The following is a 21,289-nucleotide window of genomic DNA, read 5'->3' as shown; positions in this document are numbered from 1 at the left end:
AGTCTTGTCTCTAAGGTCAGAGTTATAATTATCTCATAAATCAAGACATGATGGGTAGTGTCAGCCTTTGCCCATTGAGCATAATTTGTTATTTGAAAGTCCATGGACTAAATTATGCCTCTAAGGCAAGAGTTTTAGAATAATTCATAAATCAAAACAAAATGTGATAGTGTCAACTCATATCCATGGGACATAACTTGTTGTTTAAAAGTTCATGATTTATGAAACATCTCATAAATCAAGATATATGAGGTAGTGTCAGCTTTTACCCATGAGGCATAACTTGTTGTTTGAAAGTCCTTCGGTTAAGTATTACCTCTAAGGCAAGATTATAGAACATCTCATAAAATAAAACACAATGTGGTAGTGGTATGTAACACCCCATATTCAAGTACATGTATTGGTCTTATTTATATGAAATTAATTTTTTTATTTTCTTTATACCTGAATTTGTCCGTCGATGGTTCCATGCGAAGGTTATTGAATAAGATTTCCAATGATATAAAGATTTCCAAAAACGAATAGGTTTTGGATATAATCAAGCATGTTCGAAACTATAAAACGGTGGCCGGGATATTTGGGAATAGCAAATGTGCAGGAAAATTTCCTGCACACAAACTACTGAGGCCAGTCGAATTTTTGGGTCAAATTTGAATGATCATAACTCCATTAATATAATTAACTGGAAGAGATGTGACCTATGAAAAGAAAGATCTTTGAGTCTTCTTTCCAATGCAATTGGTTTCATCCAAATCCAACGTCTGAGTAAGGAGTTATACTCGTTTTACTTCAGTCTATCAAAATAGATTTTTAGGGTCAACTTCAAATGACCATAACTCCTTGTACAGGACGAAATGCGTGGCATACTTTATATAAAATGAAATCCCTTTGAGTTATCTTTCCAACGATACGAATTTCACCCAAATCCGATATCGGAGCAAAGAGTTATGGCCAATCTACTTTAGCTTACAAAACAGTCCACCAAAGGACAGATTTGACATTATTTAAATTTTAAAGGCATTTTGGTCATTTTCTATTATATTATGGACGAGAATATGTGTATAAATACATGTATATGAGTTCAAAAACTCATTTTCATCATCAATCATTGAGAAAGAACAAACTCTAGCCAAATTTGACATTTAAATTACTTTTGATTCAACCGTAGAAATTCCAAAGTAATTCGATAACTGTGTTTGTCATCTTGAGAGCTTCGAATGACACCTATTATTTGTGAAAACAGGATTGCATAATCAAGAGGTGAATTCTAAGGTATGAATATTGTTTGCCTTTGTTCTCTTCCATATGTATATGTGTGATAGAGGATTATATGTATTGGTTGTTATTAAAAGGTGATGAAAATAGGGTTATGAACTATTTTGCATGGTTTGGTTGTATTGAATTGTGGAAGGTGGATATGGTAATTGAGTTATGAAAGGTGGATATGGTGATATACTATTGAATTGATGATTATTTATGTCTATGGCTCAATTTGGTTTAATGGATTGGTTTGAAGGATAAATGAATCCAAACTTGATATTGGAGGATGTTGTATGAATATGCATGACATGTGAATGTAATTGGAGTATAAGAGGGTTAAAGTGACACCCTTTATGGTGTAATTAAGGCTTACTACTTAACCACTAGTTTGGTGAATTCAAATAATTGAATTGTGACGTTTGGTCATTAATACTAGATTGCTATATATGTTCATTGTAGATAAGTAATCCGAAAAGATGAGAAGTCCATTTGGGACTAGTATTGAAGGTTGACAGTCAAGTATGTAAAGCATACTCTATACCATATCTTTGGCATGAAAGTGAACAATTGTTCTATTAAGAAAGTTTCCAAAGTTATTCAGTAACATGTGATCCATAATGGTTTTGTATGATGTCCTACGTTACAAATGAACTTATTTCCACCCTAAAAGATGTCAAGACATTCCAATACTTACTTGTTTTCCAAATCTTACATGTTTATTGCACTAATGAATTTCAGAAGGTATCCGGTTACACAAACAAGATCCATGTGCTATTAATGTCTCTAAAACGTTTCATTGATATACCAATAAGTTCCTACTTCATTGTTATGGCATTGATGACTCCAAAATACTTCATTGATGTGCCAATGAGTTCTTACTTCATTGTTATTACATTGATGGTCTATTTAAATGTCTCTTATTGATGTATCATTGTTTCAAAATATCAAAAATGCGGTGGCAACCAAAATAACAATCTCAAAGATTAATTGAACTAAGTGATGGAAGTTCTCTCTTATCGGGTGGTATCCCAGGGGCATAAGCCTATTATGGATCGATCCCTATTTATGTGTTTATGGGTGGTATCCTAGGGGCATAAGCCTATCATGGGTCGATCCCAGTTGATATGTACTGGAGGAAGCCTAATGGTCATAGTACAGTATAGTAATGATTACAAAGATGATAATAACAAAGGTAAAGTGATTGAATAAATACAATGTACAGGTTGTCACAAGTTCTAGCAAGTGTGGTCCACTGCTATTACGATTTATTCACTTGTTTCTGATTTCTATTGAGCTCCTATATCATATGTGATTATCTATAACTTTACATACTCAGTATATATTTGGTACTGATTTCCCTCACGGGGGGCCTGCATTTCATGCATCAGGCACAAGTACCTCAACTCATACACCGCACAAGTAGGAACCAGGATATCCAGCTGCTTTTGGTGAGCTTCAGTTTGCTTTGGGGCTTTCCGTGTCATATCCAGTCACTTTTGGTATTGTATAGAAGTTATTTATATAGCGGAGTGTGTCCCGACCTTAGTTAAACTCTGTGTATTATTTAGAGGCCTTGTAGACCTAATGTACAGTCAAGGTGGTATTTTGTTCGTAGACGTGATGGCTCCAATGGCCAAGTATTATATATACATATATATGTGTGGTCGAGCTTATACAGGTGATTATTTCCTTTTATATGGGACATGATGCTGTCCGAATTTTAGGTTGTCATAGAGGTATGCATGAGAAGTATATGTTATGAGCTGGTTCTCCTGGGCCTCCTCGGTTATGGGTGCCAGTCTGCCCCAATAGGATTTGAGGCGTGACAAAAGTGGTATTAGAGAAGTTTGTCCTAGTGATTCTACAAAGCCGTGTCTATGTAGAGTTTTGTTTATCAGTGTGTCGTGCAACGTATCAATAAACAGGAGGCTATGGACATTTAGGAATTATTTCTTTTCTTCATGTCTTAGATCGTGCGATAGAGCCTATATTGTATATGAAGTCACAGTTGACCACTGAATTCGTTTGTTTCTCTTATTATAGTAATGATGCCGGTTACCAGAAGCAAGAAAACTGGTAAGCAAGTAGATGTGGCTGCCGGAGAGGGGACTAGTAAGTCACCCACTATACCAGCTAATCAAAGTGAGGCTCCAGCTGAGCATGCATCAGAAACTTCTTCCACTCCGATAGAAATAAGGAGGAGGAGAACTATATCCCCAGAGCCACCTATTAATGCTGTTGATCAAGTTCTTAGAAATGAAGTGCAACTTTTGACTCGTATAGTTGCTGGGAAAGCCATTCCTACCACGGGTCCTAGTGGTACAGATAGGGCGGCTAGCCTTCGAACATAGGATTTTATTAAGATTGATCCTCCCACTTTTACTGGATCAGATCTTAACGAGGACCCACAGGACTTTATTGATCAAATTCAAAAGGCCTTAGATATTATGTATGTAACGGGTAGAGAGATAGTGGAGTTAGCGGCGTATAGATTTAAAGGGGAGGCTATATATTGGTACGAGGAATGGAAACGATCTAGGGGTATTGATGCACCCCCAGCTACTTGGAAAGAGTTCAAAGAGGCATTTCTTGATCATTATCTTCCATTCGAGATTCTTCAGGCCCGTGATGATCAGTTTTTAAATCTTCATTAGGGGAATATGAGCGTGTGGGTGTACAGTCTCTAATTTAATTCCTTGTCGAGATATGCTCCTAATATTGTAGCTACTATGGATGACAGAGTTCATCAATATATGGATAGGCTGGATCCATATCTGGTTAGAGATTATACTATTGCCGCCTTGATCAAAGATATGGACATAGCGAGGATCCAAGCTTTTGCACAGAAAATGGAAAATCAGAGGCAGAGGAGAAGAACACAGGAATTAGAAAGAGGATATTCCAAGAGGGCCAGATCTACAGGGCAGTTCATGGAATCCTAAGGAGGGTTCAGACCACAGTTTTCTGCTAGACCACCTAGGCTATTATCTTCTTATTTTGCAGCTAGTGCCCTACCATAGTTCCAAGGGTCCAGAGGAAATCAATTTGGGCATAAAAGTGAGAGTCAGAATTCGCAGACAGTGGGGTACCAAGGTCAAGGGAATATGAGCCAATTAACACCTCCTCGAGAGCCATGCAATAAATGTGGAAGGTATTATTTGGGCGCAAGTCGACTGGGGACCAATGTTTTCTTTTGGTGTGGTATGTTGGAGCGTATGATGAGAAACTTCCCACGAAAGGGCATAGGGGATATGGCATGACCTACGGGGTCATTTGTTGCATCATCATCAATGCCTTATTCAGGAAGGGGTACACAACCAATGGGTCGTGTTAGAGGTGATAGAGGAGCTATGAGTTCTAGAGGGGCTCAAAATCATTCGTATACTCTAGCAGATCGACAGAATTTAGAGGCTTCCCCAGATGTGGTTATGGGTACGTTGTCTATCTTTTCATTCGATTTATATGCCTTAATTGATCCCGGTTCTACATTATCTTATGTTACTCCATTGGTTGCTGGAAAGTTTGAAAGAATACCCCAACTGTTAGTTAAGCCATTTGAAGTGTCCATACCGGTTGGGGAATCTATTATAGCTAGAAGGGTTTATCAAAACTGCATAGTAACTGTTTGTGGTCGTGATACCATGGCTGATCTTGTGGAGTTATAAATGGTAGATTTTGATGTTATAATGGGTATGGACTGGTTGGCGTCTTGTTATGCCACAATTAATTGCTGTACGAAAAAGGTATATTTTGATTTTCCAAATGAATCAGTCCTTGAATGGAAAGGTGAAATTAGCGCGCCAAGAGGTAGATTTATTTCTTATTTTAAGGCAAGAAGAATGATTTCCAAGGGATACATCTATCATTTAGTTAGAGTAAGGGATACAGAAGCGGAGCCACCAACTTTTCACGTTGTTCCGGTGATAAATGAATTTTCTGATGTATTTCCTGAAGATCTTCCAGGTTTGCCTCCTGAACGAGAAGTAGAGTTTGGTATTGATGTAATACTAGAGTTTGGTATTGATGTAATACCAGGCACCCAACCAATATCCATTCCTCTGTATAGAATGTCCCCAGTAAAATTATGAGAATTGAAAGAGCAATTGAACGATTTACTAGAGAAGGGATTCATAAGGCCTAGTATGTTCCCCTGGGGTATGCCAGTGTTATTTGTGAACAAAAAGAATGGCTCGCTGAGGATGTATATTGATTATCGGCAATTGAATAAGGTGAATATTAAGAATAAATATCTTCTCCCAAGAATGGATGATTTATTTGATCAGTTACAGGGCGCCAAGTGCTTTTCTGAGATTGATTTGAGGTCAGGTTCCACCAAGTGAGGGTCAAAGAGAAGGATATACCCAAGACAGCTTTTTGAGAACGTTATGGTCATTATGAGTTTCTAGTTATGTCATTTGGGCTAAAAAATGTGCCCGCAGCTTTTATCTATTTTATGAATAGAGTGTTTAAGCCATTCCTGGATGTATTTGTGATAGTTTTTATAGATGATATTCTAGTTTATTCTAGATCAGAAGAGGACCATTCCAATCACTTACGACAGGCATTGCAGACTCTTCATGATTGTAAGCTTTATGCAAAGTTCTCTAAATGTGAGTTTTGGTTAAAGTCGGTGGCATTTTTAGGTCATATTGTATCTAGTGATGAGATAAAGGTTGATGCTCAAAAGATAGAAGCTGTGAAGAACTGGCCAAGGACCACAACGCCTATGGAGATTTGTAGTTTTCTCGGGTTGGCCGGTCATTATAGAAGGTTTGTTAAAGGCTTTTCTTCCATTTCAGCACCCTTAACTAAGCTAACCCATAAAGCATCCAAATTCCAATGGAATGATGCCTGTGAGAAGAGTTTTCAAGATTTAAAGAACAAGTTGATTTCTACACCCGTGTTGGTACTTCTAGAAGGCACCGAAGGGTATACAGTGTATTGTGATACTTCCAGAATTAGTTTAGGATGTGTATTGATGCATCATGATAAGGTAATAGCATATGCTTATAGACAATTGCGGCTACATAAGGAAAATTATCCTACACACGATCTTGAGCTGGCAGCAGTTATTTTTCCTTTAAAGATATGGCGCCACTACTTATATGGGGTTCATGTTGATATATATACTGACCATAAGAGCTTGCAATATATTTTTAATCAGAAGGATCAATTTAAGGCAGTGGAGATGGCTTGAACTATTAAAGAACTACGATGTTGATATCTTGTACCATCTAGGGAAAACAAATGTGGTAGCTGATGCGTCAAGTCATAAGGCTATGATGGTGCCTATAGAAAGGCAAGGGATGATTAAATATCTTTACCAGTTAGCTAGTTTGGGAGTTCTCCTTCTTGAAACTCCGAATAAAGAGCTTATCGTACATAATGCTGCGGAATCTTCATTAGTAGCTGAAGTGAAAGAGAAGCAATTTACAGATCCTATTTTATTACAGCTTAAGGAGAATGTTCAGAGTGGTGCGACCAAGGCATTTGAGCTTACGCGAGAAGGAGTACTTCAGTGCCAAAATCGATTGTGTGTGCCGGATGTAGACAGGCTAAGAAAAAATATTATGACAGAGGCACATTTTTCAAGGTATTCCATTTGTCCAGGATCAACCAAAATGTATCAAGATTTGAAAGATATGTATTAGTGGAATGACATAAAGAAGGGCATTGCAGAATTTATAGCTGAATGTCCAAATTGTCAAAGAGTTAAAGTTGAGCACCAAAAACCCAGAGGTTATATGCAATGCATGGATCTTGCAAGCTGGAAGTGGGACATGATCAATATGGATTTCATTATTGGTTTGCCTCGTACATCTTGGAAGTTTGATTCTACATGGGTGATTGTTGATAGGCTTACCAAATCCGCACATTTCCTACCAGTTAGGGCTATTTACATAGTTGAAGAGTATGTGAAGCTATACATTAAAGAGATAGTCCGATTACATGGAGTTCCAATCTCTATTATATCAGATCGGGGAACCCAATTTACCGCAAACTTTTGGAAGTCATTTCAGAGGTGTTTGGGAACACAAATGAAGTTGAGTACAGCTTTTCACCCTCAAATAGATGGACAAGCAGAATCTACCATCCACACACTTGAAGATATGCTACGAGCTTGTATAATAGATTTTAAGGGCAACTGGGATGATCATTTACCTCTTATTGAGTTTACCTACAATAATAGCTATCATTCAAGTATCAAAATGGCACCATATGAAGCTTTATATTGAGTTTACCTACAATAATAGCTATCATTCAACTTGAATGATAGCTATTATTGTTTCAAAGTATCAAAAATGCGGTGGCAACCAAAATAACAATCTCAAAGATTAATTGAACTAAGTGATGGAAGTTCTTTCTTATCGGGTGGTATCCCAGGGGCATAAGCCTATCATGGGTCGATCCCTATTTTGTGTTTATGGGTGGTATCCCAGGGGCATAAGCCTATTATGGGTCGATCCCAGTAGATATATACTGGAGGCATCCTAATGGTCATAGTACAGTACAGTAATGATTACAAAGATGATAAGAACGAAGGTAAAGTGATTGAATAAATACAATGTACAGGTTGTCACAAGTTCTAGTAAGTGTGGTCCACTCCTATTACGATTTATCCACCTGTTTTTGATTTCAATTAAGCTCCTATATCATATGTGATTATCTATAGCTTTACATACTAAGTACATATTTCGTACTAACATCCTCACGAGGGGCCAGCATTTCATGCTGCAGGCACAGGTACCTCAGCTCATACACTGCACAAGTAGGAGCCAGGATATTCAGCTGCTTTTGGTGAGCTTCAGTTTGCTTTGGGGCTTTCTGTGTCATATCCAGTCACTTTTGGTATTGTATAGAAGTTAGTTATATGGCGGGGTGTGTCCCGACCTTAGTTAAACTCTGTGTATTATTTAGAGGCTTTGTAGAGCTAATGTACAATCAAGGTGGTGTTTTGTTAGTAGACGTGATGGCTCCAACGGCCAAGTATTGTATATACATATATATGTATGGTCGATCTTATATAGGTGATTATTTCCTTTTATATGCGACATGATGCTGTCCAAATTTTGGGTTGTCATAGAGGTATGCATGGAAAGTATAAGGTTATGAGATGGTTCTCCCGAGCCTCCTTCGTTACAGGTGCCAGTCTGCCCCAATTGGATTTAAGGTGTGACAAAAGTGGTATTAGAAAAGTTCGTCCTAGTGAGTCTATAAAGCCGTGTCTACGTAGAGTCTTTTTTATCGGTGTGTCATTTACCTCATCTATAAATAGGAGGCTATGGACATTTAGGAATTATTTCTTTTCTTCATGTCTTAGATCGTCTGATAGAGCCTATATTGTATATGAAGTCATAGTTGACCACTGAATCCATTTGTTTCTCTTATTATAGTAATGATGCCGGTTACCAGAAGCAAGAATACCGGTAAGCAAGTAGATGTGGCTGCCGGAGAGGGGACTGGTAAGTCACCCACTATACCAGCTAATCAAAGTGAGGCCCCAGCTGAGCATGCATCAGAAACTTCTTCCACTCCGGAAGAAATAAGGGGGAGTAGAACTATATCCCCAGAGCAACCTATTAATGCTGTTGATCGAGATCTTAGAAATGAAGTGCAACTTTTGACTCGTATAGTTGCTGGGCAAGCCATTCCTACCACGGGTCCTAGTGGTACAGATAGGGCGGCTAGCCTCCGAACATAGGACTTTCTTAAGATGGATCCTCCCACTTTTACTGGATCAGATCTTAATGAGGACCCACAGGACTTTATTGATCAAATTCAAAGGGCCTTAGCTATTATGTATGTAACGGGTAGAGAGACAGTGGAGTTAGCGGCGTATAGATTTAAAGGAGAGGCTATATATTGGTACGAGGACTGGAAATGATCTAGGGGTATTGATGGACCCCCAGCTACTTGGAAAGAGTTCAAAGAGGCATTTCTTGATCATTATCTTCCAGTCGAGATTCGTCAGGCCCGTGAAGATTAGTTTTTAAATCTTCGTTAAAGGAATATGAGCGTGAGAGAGTACAGTCTCCGATTTAATTCCTTGTCGAGATATGTTCCTAATATTGTAGCTACTATGGATGACAGAGTTCATCAATATATGGATAGGCTGGATCAATATCTGGTTAGAGATTGTACTATTACTGCTTTGAACAAAGATATAGACATAGCGAGGATCCAAGCTTTTGCACAAAAAATGGAAGATTAGAGGCAGAGAAGAAGAACACAGGAATTAGAAAAAGGATATTCCAAGAGGGCCAGATCTAGAGGGCAGTTGATGGCATCCGAAGGAGGGTTTAGACCACAGTTTTCTACTAGACCACCAAGGCCATTATCTTCTTATTCTGCAGCTAGTGCCCAACCACAGTTCCAAGGGTCTAGAGGAAATCAATTTGGGCACAGAAGTGAGAGTCAGAGTTCGTGGACAGTGGGGTACCAAGGTCAAGGGAATATGAGCCAATCGACACCTCCTTGAGAGCCATGCAATAAATGTGGAAGGTATCATTTAGGTGCATGTCGACTGGGGACCAATGTTTGCTTTTGGTGCGGTATGTCGGGGCATATGATGAGAGAATGCCCATGAAGGGGCATAGGGGGTATGACATAATTTGTTGCATCATCATCATCAATGCCTTATTCAGGAAGGGGTACACAACCAATGGGTCGTGTTAGAGGTGATAGAGGAGCCACGAGTTCTAGCGGGGCTCAAAATCGTACGTATGCTCTAGCGAATCGACAGAATTTAGAGGCTTCCCCAGATGTGGTTACGGGTATGTTGTCTATCTTTCCATTAGATTTATATGCCTTAATTGATCCTGGTTCTACATTATCTTATGTTACTCCATTGGTTGCTGGAAAGTTTGAAAGAATACCCCAACTATTAGTTAAGCCATTTGAAGTGTCTATACTGGTTGGGGAATCTATTATAGCTAGAAGGGTTTATCTAAATTGCATAGTAACTGTTTGTGGTCGTGATACGATGGCTGATCTTGTAGAGTTAGAAATGATAGATTTTGATGTTATACTAGGTATGGACTGGTTGGCATCTTGTTATGCGACAGTTGATTGCTGCACGAAAAAGGTATATTTTGATTTTCCAAATAAATCAGTCCTTGAATGGAAAGGTGAAATTAGCGTGCCAAGAGGTAGATTTATTTCTTATTTTAAGGCAAGAAGAATGATTTCCAAGGGATATATCTATCATTTAGTTAGAGTAAGGGATACAGATACGGAGCCACCAACTCTTCACGCTGTTCCGGTGGTAAATAAATTTTCTGATGTATTTCCTGAAGATCTTCCAGGTTTGCCGCTTGAACGAGAAGTAGAGTTTGGTATTGATGTAATACCAGGCACCCAACCAATCTCCATTCCTCCGAATAGAATGGTCCCAGCAGAATTATGAGAATTGAAAGAGCAATTGAACAATTTGCTAGAGAAGGGATTCATAAGGCCTAGTATGTCCCCCTGGGGATCACCAGTGTTATTTGTGCACAAAAAGAATGGCTCGCTGAGGATGTGTATTGATTATCGACAATTGAATAAGGTGACTATTAAGAATAAATATCCTCTCCCAAGAATTGATGATTTATTTGATCAGTTACAGGGCGTCAAGTGCTTTTCTAAGATTGATTTGAGATTAGGTTACCACCAAGTGAGGGTCAAAGAGAAGGATATACCCAAGACAGCTTTCTAAGCACGGTATGGTCATTATGAGTTTCTAGTTATGTCATTTGGGCTAAAAAATGCACCCGCAACTTTTATGTATTTGATGAATAGGGTGTTTAAGCCATTCCTGGATGTATTTGTGATAGTTTTTATAGATGATATTCTAGTTTATTCTAGATCAGAAGAGGACCATGCCAATCACTTACGACAGGCATTGCAGACTCTTTATGATTGTAAGGTCGGTGACCTTTTTGGGTCATTTTGTATCTAGTGATGGGATAAAGGTTGATCCTCAAAAGATAGAAGCTGTGAAGAACTGGCCAAGGCCCACAACGCCTATGGAGATTCGTAGTTTTCTCGGGTTGGCCGGTTATTATAGAAGGTTTGTTAAAGGTTTTTCTTCCATTTCAGCACCCTTAATTAAGCTAACCCATAAAGCATCCAAATTCCAATGGAATGATGCCTGTGAGAAGAGTTTTCAAGATTTAAAGAACAAGTTGATTTCTACACCCGTGCTGGTACTTCCAGAAGGCACCTAAGGGTATACAGTGTATTGGGATGCTTCCAGAATTGGTTTAGGATGTGTATTGATGCATCATGGTAAGGTAATAGCATATGCTTCTAGACAATTGCGGCCACATAAGAAAAATTATCCTACACACGATCTTGAGCTGGCAGCAGCTATTTTTGCTTTAAAGATATGGCGCCACTACTTATATGGGGTTCATGTTGATATATATACTGACCATAAGAGCTTGCAATATATTTTTCATCAGAAGGATCTAAATTTAAGGCAGTGGAGATGGCTTAAACTATTAAAGGACTACGATGTTGATATCTTGTACCATCTAGGGAAAACAAATGTGGTAGCTGATGCATTAAGTCGTAAGGCTATAATGGCGCCTATAGAAAGGCAAAGGATGATTAAAGATATTCACCAGTTATCTAGTTTGGGAGTTCGCCTTCTTGAAACTCTGAATAAAGAGCTTATTGTACATAATGCTGCGGAATCTTCATTAGTAGCTGAAGTGAAAGAGAAGCAATATGCAGATCCCTTTTGATTACAGCTTAAGGAGAACGTTCAGAGTGGTGCGACCAAGGCATTTGAGCTTACGCGAGAAGGAGTACTTCAGTGCCAAAACCGATTGTGTGTGCCGGATGTAGACGGGCTAAGAAAAAAGATTACGACAGAGGCATATTTTTCAAGGTATTTCATTCATCCAGGATCAACCAAAATGTATCAAGATTTGAAAGATATGTATTTGTGGAATGACATAAAGAAGGGCATTGCAGAATTTGTAGCTGAATGTCCAAATTGTCAAAGAGTTAAAGTTGAGCATCAAAAACCCAGAGGTTATATGCAATGCATGGATCTTCCAAGCTGGAAGTGGGACATGATCAACATGGATTTCGTTATTGGTTTGCCTCGTACATGCTGGAAGTTTGATTCTACATGGGTGATTGTTGATAGGCTTACCAAATTCGCACATTTCCTACCAGTTAGGACCATTTACATAGTTGAAGAGTATGCGAAGTTGTACATTAAAGAGATAGTCTGATTACATGGAGTGCCAATCTCTATTATATCAGATCGGGGAACCCAATTTACCGCAAACTTTTGGAAGTCTTTTCAGAGGTGTTTGGGAACACAAATGAAGTTGAGTACATCTTTTCACCCTCAAACAGATGGACAAGCAGAATCTACCATCCAAACACTTGAAGATATGCTACGAGCTTGTATAATAGATTTTAAGGGAAACTGGGATGATCATTTACCTCTTATTAAGTTTGCCTACAATAATAGCTATCATTCAAGTATCAAAATGGCACCATATGAAGCTTTATATGGAAGGAAGTGTAGATCACCAATAGGATGGTTCGAAGTGGGTGAAACTCTTTTGTTCGGACTGGATCTTGTCTATCAAGCCATAGAGAAGGTTAAAGTAATTCAGCAACGACTGGAAAAAGCCCAAAGTTGACACAAGTCATATGTGGATAGTAGAAGGAGAGGACTAGAGTTTTCTATAGGTGATTGGGTATTTTAAAGGTATCACCAATAAAAGGGGTAATGAGATTTGGCAAGAAAGGGAAGTTGAGTCCACGTTATATAGGCCCGTATAAGATCACTCGAAGGTTTGGACAAGTTCCATATGAATTAGAGCTACCCCAAGAGCTCTCATTAGTACATCTTGTATTTCATGTGTCAATGCTTCGAAAGTGCATCGGAGATCATCACATATCACTTCTACTGAGGATGTGCAAGTTGCGGAAGATCTTATCTATGAGGAAGTGCCTATTGCTATTCTAGATCGCCAAGTTAAGAAGATGAGAAATAAAGAGATAGCATCGGTGAAAGTACATTGGAGAAATCGTCAAAGGGAAGAGATTACATGGGAAGCTAAGGAAGCAATGAAATCTAAGTACCCTCATTTGTTCAAATATGAAGAGGAAGTACAAGAAACAGAGTTAGAACATTAACAAGTAAGTTCGTTTTTATATATGCATAGTATTTATGTGATGATGTGAATGTTAATGATGGACTTGAACTTGTTTCGGTTGAATAACTACGCTAACATTCGAGGACGAATGTCCTAAAGGGGGGAATGATGTAACACCCCATATTCAAGTACATGTATTGGCGTATTCAAGTATGTGTATTGGCCTAATTTATATGGAATTAATTTTTTTATTTTATTTATATCAGAATTTGCCCAGCGATGGTTCCATACGAAGGTTATTGAATAAGATTTCCAATGATATAAAGATTTTCAAAAACGGATAGGTTTCAGATATAATCGAGCATGTTCGAAACTATAAAACGGTGACCAGGATATTTGGAAATAGTAAATGTGCAGGAAAATTTCCTGCACACAAACTACTGAGGCCAGCCGAATTTTTGGGTCAACTTAAAATGATAATAAATCCCTTAATATAATGAATTGGGAGAGCCTCGACCTATGAAAATAAATATCTTTGAGTTTTCTTGCCAATGCAATTGGTTTCATCCAAATCCAACGTCTGAGTAAGGAGTTATACTAGTTTTACTTAAGCCTATCAAAATAGATTTTTTGGGTCAACTTCAAACGACCATAACTCCTTGTACAGGATGAAATAGATGGCCTAATTTATATGAAATGAAATCACTTTGAGTTATCTTTTCAACGATACAAATTTCACCAAAATCCAATATCGGAACAAAGAGTTATGGTCGATCTACTTTAGCTTATCAAAACAGTCCACCAAAGGACAGATTTGACATTATTTAAATTTTAAAGGCATTTTGGTCATTCACTATTATATTATGGACGGGAATATGTGTATATATACATGTATATGAGTTCGAAAACTCATTTTCATCATCAATCATTGAGAAAACACAAACCCTAGCCAAATTTGACCTTTAAATTATTTTTGATTCAACCGTAGAAATTCTAAAGTAATCCGATAATTGCGTTTGTCATCTCGAGAGCTTCGAATGGCACCTATTATTTGTGGAAACAGGATCGCATAATCAAGAGGTGAATTCTAAGGTATGAATATTGTTTGCCTTTGTTCTCTTCCATATGTATATATGTGATAGAGGATTATATGTATTGGTTGTTTTGAAAGGTGATGAAAATAGGGTTATGGACTATTTTGCATGGTTTGGCAGTATTGAATTGTGGAAGGTGGATATGGTAATTGAGTTATGGAAGGTGGATATGGTGGTATACTATTGAATTGATGATTATTTATGTCTATGGCTCAATTTGGTTTAATGGATTGGTTTGAAGGATAAATGAATCCAAACTTGATATTGGAGGATGTTGTATGAATATGCATGACATGTGAATGTAATTGGAGTATAAGAGGGTTAAAGTGACACCCTTTATGGTGTAATTAAGTCTTACTACTTAACCACTAGTTTGGTGAATTCAAATTATTAAATTGTGATGTTTGGTCGCTAATACTAGATTGCTATATATGTTCAGTGAAGATAAGTAATCCGAAAAGATGAGAAGTCCATTTGGGACTAGTATTGAAGGTTGACAGTCAGGTATGTAAAGCATACTCTATACCATATCTTTGGCATGAAAGTGAACAATTGTTCTTTTAAAAAAGTTTCCAAAGTTATTCAGTAACATATTATCCATAATGGTTTTGCATGATGTCCTACGTTACCAATGAACTTATTTCCACTCTACAAGATGTCAAGACATTCCAATACTTACTTGTTTTCCATATCTTACATGTTTATTGCACTAATGAATGTCAGAAGGTATCCGGTTACTCAAACAAGATCCATGTGCTATTAATGACTCCAAAACGTTTCATTGATATACCAATAAGTTCCTACTTCATTGTTATGGCATTGATGACTCCAAAACACTTCATTGATGTGCCAATGAGTTCTTACTTCATTGTTATTGGATTGATGGTCTATTTATATGTCTCTTATTGATGTATCATTTTTTCAAAGTATCAAAAATATTGTGGCAACCAAAATAACAATCTCAAAGATTAATTGAACTAAGTGATGGAAGTTCTCTCTTATCAGGTGGTATCCCAGGGGCATAAGCCTATCATGGGTTGATCCCTATTTATGTGTTTATGGGTGGTATCCCAGGGGTATAAACCTATCATGGGTCGATCCCTGTTGATATGTACTGGAGGCAGCCTAATAGTCACAGTACAGTATAGTAATGATTACAAATATGATAAGAACGAAGGTAAAGTGATTGAATAAATATAATGTACAGGTTGTCACAAGTTCTAGTAAGTGTGGTCCACTTCTATTACGATTTATTTACTTGTTTCTGATTTCTATTGAGCTCCTATATCATATGTGATTATCCGTAGCTTTACATACTCAGTACATATTTCGTACTGACGTCCCCCACGGGGAGCCTGCATTTCATGCTGCAGGCACAGGTACCTCAGCTTATACACCGCACAAGTAAGAGCCAGGATATCTAGCTGCTTTTAGTGAGCTTCAGTTTGCTTCGGGGCTTTCCGTGTCATATCCAGTCACTTTTGGTATTGTATAGAAGTTAGTTATATGGAGGGGTATATCCCGACCTTAGTTAAACTCTGTGTACTATTTAGAGGCTCTGCAGACCTAATGTACAGTCAAGGTAGTGTTTTGTTAGTAGACCTGATGGCTCCAACGGCCAAGTATTGTATATACATATATATGTGTGGTCGAGCTTATACAGGTGATTATTTCCTTTTATATACGACATGATGCTGTCCAAATTTTGGGTTGTCGTAGAGGTATGCATGGGAAGTATAAGATTATGAGCTAGTTCTCCCGGGCCTCCTCGGTTACGGGTGCCAGTCCGCCCCAATAGGATTTGAGGCGTGACATGGCAACACTTGCTCATGAGGCATAACTTTTTGCTTGAAAGTTCTTGCTCTAAGGAAAGAGTTATAGAGCATCTCATAAATCAATACACAATGTGATAGTGTCAACTCTTTCTCACGAGGCATAACTTGTTGTTTGATGGTCTTTGGGCTAAGTCTTGCCTCTAACTCAAGAGTTATAGATCATTTTATAAGTAAAAAATACAATGTGGTTGTGTTAACTCTTTCCCAATGTACGTAACTTGTTGTTTAAAAATCCTCAAGATAAGTCATGCATCTAAGACAAGAATTGTAGAATATCTCATAAATCAAGACACAACGTGATAGTGTCAAGTCTTACTCATGGGGTATTACTTGTTTATAAGTTCTTGGGTTAAGTCTTGTCTCTAACGAAAGAGTTATAAAACATCTCATAAGTCAATTCTTGCATATAGAACATAACTTGTTGTTTGAAAGTCCTAAATCTTAGATCTAAGACAAAATTTATAAAACATATCATAAATCAAGATACAATAAGGTAGTGGCAACTCCTACCCATGAGGCGTAACTTGTTGTTTGGAAGGAATCGAGAAAAAAAAATAATAAAAGTTCCAAAAAAAATGAAGTCAAATATTAAAAAACTATAAATAAAAAAATATAAAAGTTGAGAGAAGAAAAGGAAAACATAAACGTTGACCAAAAATAAAATAAAATAAAACAAAAATAAAGACCGAGAATTTTTTTTTTAAATAGAAAGAAAATAAAAACAAAGACTATAGAAGATAAAAAAAATAGAAATTGAAAGGAGATAAAAGAAAAAAAAGTAAGAATTGAGAAAAAATATGAAAAGAAAAATAAAAAATAAAAAAGAGATAAAGAGAAAAATATAGAAGTTAAGCGGATAAAGAAAAATAAATAAAAATCAAGAAAAACTAAAATAAAAAAAACAGAAGTTGAATGATAAATATATATAGAGTTTTTAGAAATATTTGAGGTATAGAGGTGGAAATAGTTATTTGCATTATGCATTAAAAAGAAGAAAATTTAATTTTATAGGATTTTTCTTATGAAAGATTTTTTTTTTAAAAGTCACTCGGTTCATTTATGCACTTACTTAGACGCAAGCTCATTAATATAGCTTCCTCATTCTGAGGGCATAGAATGGAATCTCCAGAAAAGAGTGAAAGGATAAAGTCATTACTTCTTTCCTCAATCTTATTGTGAAATTCGGAAATGAAATACGAAAACACACCTTTGAATGCATGAAATTCTTTTCATACTATGGTTGCAGTGCATCAAATCACTTAATTATATATCTACCCCATTTACTATAATTAAGTAAAAAAAATATAAATGTTAAATCCACAGAACGATATAAGATAAAATTGGGTGTGTATATTTACCTTGAGAATATGAGAAGAAATGTATGCCATGGTGACCAGCGAGATTCACACACAACTCAATAGCTCAACAACACTAGGTAGCTGGTTGCTACATCTGCAGTCTCATTTTCGTAACATTCTGCAGGTATTTTGCTTGATGAATTAAATTAATGAGAAGGAAGGGGGTATGAGATTATACCTTTTTGGACAACATAAAGCTTATTGGTGGGGAGGGGGTGGGGATGGGAGGTTGGTTGGTTTTGTTGCTTGTCATTTTCAGCTTTACATTTCTATTAATCAATTGCGGTTTAGCTGCCACAGGTGTTGCCGCATTGGGACCTATTTCTTCGTTTTAAAATGGTTGGTCCTAATTAACTTCATATTTTTACTAAGAAAATATTTATTAAGAGTTTATTTTATTAAATTAATCTTATTAATTATATTTTAAAAATATAAATTTGAGTAAATATATTTTATTTAGTCATTTAATATTAATGATAGTATTGGAAGAACATAATAAAATTCGATTGATTCCATCAAAGAAACAACTAAATTAAAATTAATATTTATTAAAAGAAAGTCAACTAAAATGAAACGAAGGGACTACTAATTATCTATAAGAGGTAGTAAATGCGTTTCTAGCCTCTTCTTACACTTTGTTTGGTAGTTTTCATCATATGGTATGATATATTTACTAAAAGATCATGTTTATTTTGAATGTTTCTAAGAGTGTATGATATGATATGATTTGATAATTATAAAAATTATCACTTTATATAATCACCGAGTGATGGTATTCTATGATTTTCTTTTTTTGTAATTATGTCCTTACTTAATATTACATAATCGTATTTTACTATTTATCTTATATCATTTAACTCTACCCCTACCCCAACCTCCAACACCACTAGCTCCCATCCATCAAAACAAATTATTTTATTTTTTACATTTCTTTTTCAGAAAATTTTAAAACAAAAATTCTTATCCTACCCCCTAACCCCGATCCAAACCCCAATTTTTTTAACTCATTTTTTTTAAGATTTCAAAATATTTTTCTTCACCCATCCGGTAAGACACCGTAAAAATTGCTATGCTTAATTCAGTCATTTAAGCTTGTTAAGGGGCTCCCAAACTTAGAAAATTCTATCTAAGTTTCCAGTCTTAGTTAATTTTTTGCCTTCTAAAGTTAGCAATCTCATTTCGCGACCTTAATGTCCTTTAATGATCGGTATTCTTACTAATTCATGATCAGGGAGGTCAATAGGTATTTTCGGACATGTTTTGAATTTTTCGGACCTCGTTTAGACCACATTTGGTGTCCCAAAATAGTGGACCAACGAGATCTTAGCGCGCCATATCGCCTATCGGTTAGTTAACATTGTTGCAGGTTTCCAGAGCCAAAAGTATTGAGGCTTGGCGCGATCATGGTGCGACGCGTCGAGTATCGCATTGGTGCCATTGCCATGCCACGTTGTACAACGTATCGGTGCCCAATTTTAGTCGTTAAACGACCGCATTCTTAAGGGTAATTAGCTCATTTTCTTCGTCCTTCAGCCCTCATAAACATGAAATTTAGCCCTCTTTTGGCTAAATACATTCCTTATTCCACAATTGCTCAAGAACAAGAAACCCTAGGTGATCAATTTTAAGCCAAAGATTCAAGCTTTCCTCCATCAATCTTCAAGAAACCATCCACCTAGGTATGTAAAGTGTTCATACAAGGATCCCTTTCACCCTTGGAGTTCAAGAAACTATTTTTTAAAGCTTAAATAATGATGTTCATGTTGTGGATTGAAATTGTATCCATGTTGTTGATTTGTATGGTTTCCATGATGGAATCTTTATGTATCCTTGATATTATTTTAGCATCTGGATTGAATTGGATGAAATTGATTTGATTAAAGTAGCCATGATGTAATTGTTTAGTATTCATGCCCAATCCTAAGTATATACATCCCATTTGTTTGATAAAATACCTAAGTGAGTAGAATTGTGTTTTATGACCCTTTGTTGATCTAAATGATGAACTTAGGCTACAACTAGATGTTTAAAATGACTCCCATGATAAATTTATATCTTATAGTTGTTTGATGGAATGCTCATGAGACTGGAATTGTGAAATTATCATATGTTTGAATGCATTCCTATCTATGTACAAGATTATGAATATCAAGTGCTTCATGAAATCCCCCAATAATTGTATTATAAATAGTGTCCTATGGTTATGTATTCAAAGAAGTGTCATGTTTTGTTAATTTCATGCTATCGAGTTCTGGGGGTACTTGTACCCAACAATTTTAGCTGTGTGCCTAGAGCCAGCGTCAGTTTTAAATATACTCTCAGTCAATCCATGATCCTTAGAATTCAGTCAGTCACATGACTCAGGAAAACTCGGTAAATTCATTATCAGTCCAGTCCTTCACAGTACTCAGTAATCTCTGTCAGTTATCAGATCTCAGTAGTATTTCTTCAATCAACAGAACTTAGTTAAATCAGTCCAGTTCAGTCAGTAACACGATCAGTTACAGCTCAATCAAGCCTAGTATGAACTAGAAAATTAGTTTAGTGTCTATTTAGTTAGGAGTAGGATTCAGCACCGAGTGAACCCAGGGATGAGGGCTCACCTATCAGCCAGTAGAGTGTGTGATCCTTAGAAGAAATCCTTGCATTCTATAACTATGTAGCCACCGTAGGTTGACATGTACCCCTATAAGTCTAGGTATTATACATCTCATTTGAGTTTTCTTACTAGGAGAGGTTGAAGGGTTAACTCACAGCTTGTCTTTATCCATGGGAAGGTACTGAGACCCTTCCAGTTGGGGTTATAGGTTGGACCCCACCAGTTCATATTCGGGGAATATTGGTTAGATGATTACTTCCTACAGTCTTAGTCTTATTCTCAGTAAAAGAAATCAGATAGTTCTTTAGATTTAAGACTGTCAGATACAGTTACTCAGTTTAGTACGAAACTCAGCTAGTTCCATTAGAATCAAGACTGTCAGACACAGTCTCTCAATTAATAATATATTAGTTTTATGAAACTCATGTTATCAGTATTCATACTTAGTAGTCAGTATTTTCATGATCTCATTAATAGTTACGTATTCATACATGTATTCTCACGTTCATGTTATTCATTTAGTTAGTATTGTTCATGCATATGGACCCCATGCATTTAGCCTACCTCACTTTGCATACTAGTACATTTAGACATGCTGATGCATACTTTTCTTCTACACTATGTTATTTTATACCATAGGTTCGGACGCTTAAGTTTTCGATCTCACTTAGCTTCAGATACATCCAGCAGCAGTAGATTTGCAATGAGTCCTCATCATTCAAGGATATCATGATTACTTCATTAGTTCATTATTTCAGTTTTAGTAAACAGAGTTTGTTGGGGACATGTCCCATCAACTCCACAGTTTTTATATAGTTTAGAGTCTTTCAGACTAGCATGTTTAGATATTTTATTTTAGTTTTGCTATTGATATACCGTAATTCCAGATGTTATGTTTTATTAAATATTTGAACCTTATGGTCTTTTAGCCTTTTATTACGTATTTATATAGTATATTATATAGTGCTCATGTAGAGATAATAGTCATGGGTTAGCTTGTGGTCCTTTGGGATCATGAGCACCGTGTAGTATTCTT

This window comes from Capsicum annuum, chromosome 10, assembly GCF_002878395.1.
Source record: "Capsicum annuum cultivar UCD-10X-F1 chromosome 10, UCD10Xv1.1, whole genome shotgun sequence".
Taxonomy (NCBI): Eukaryota; Viridiplantae; Streptophyta; class Magnoliopsida; order Solanales; family Solanaceae; genus Capsicum; species Capsicum annuum.
The sequence above is the reverse complement of the archived record's forward strand: the minus strand, read 5'-3'. Positions refer to the sequence as shown.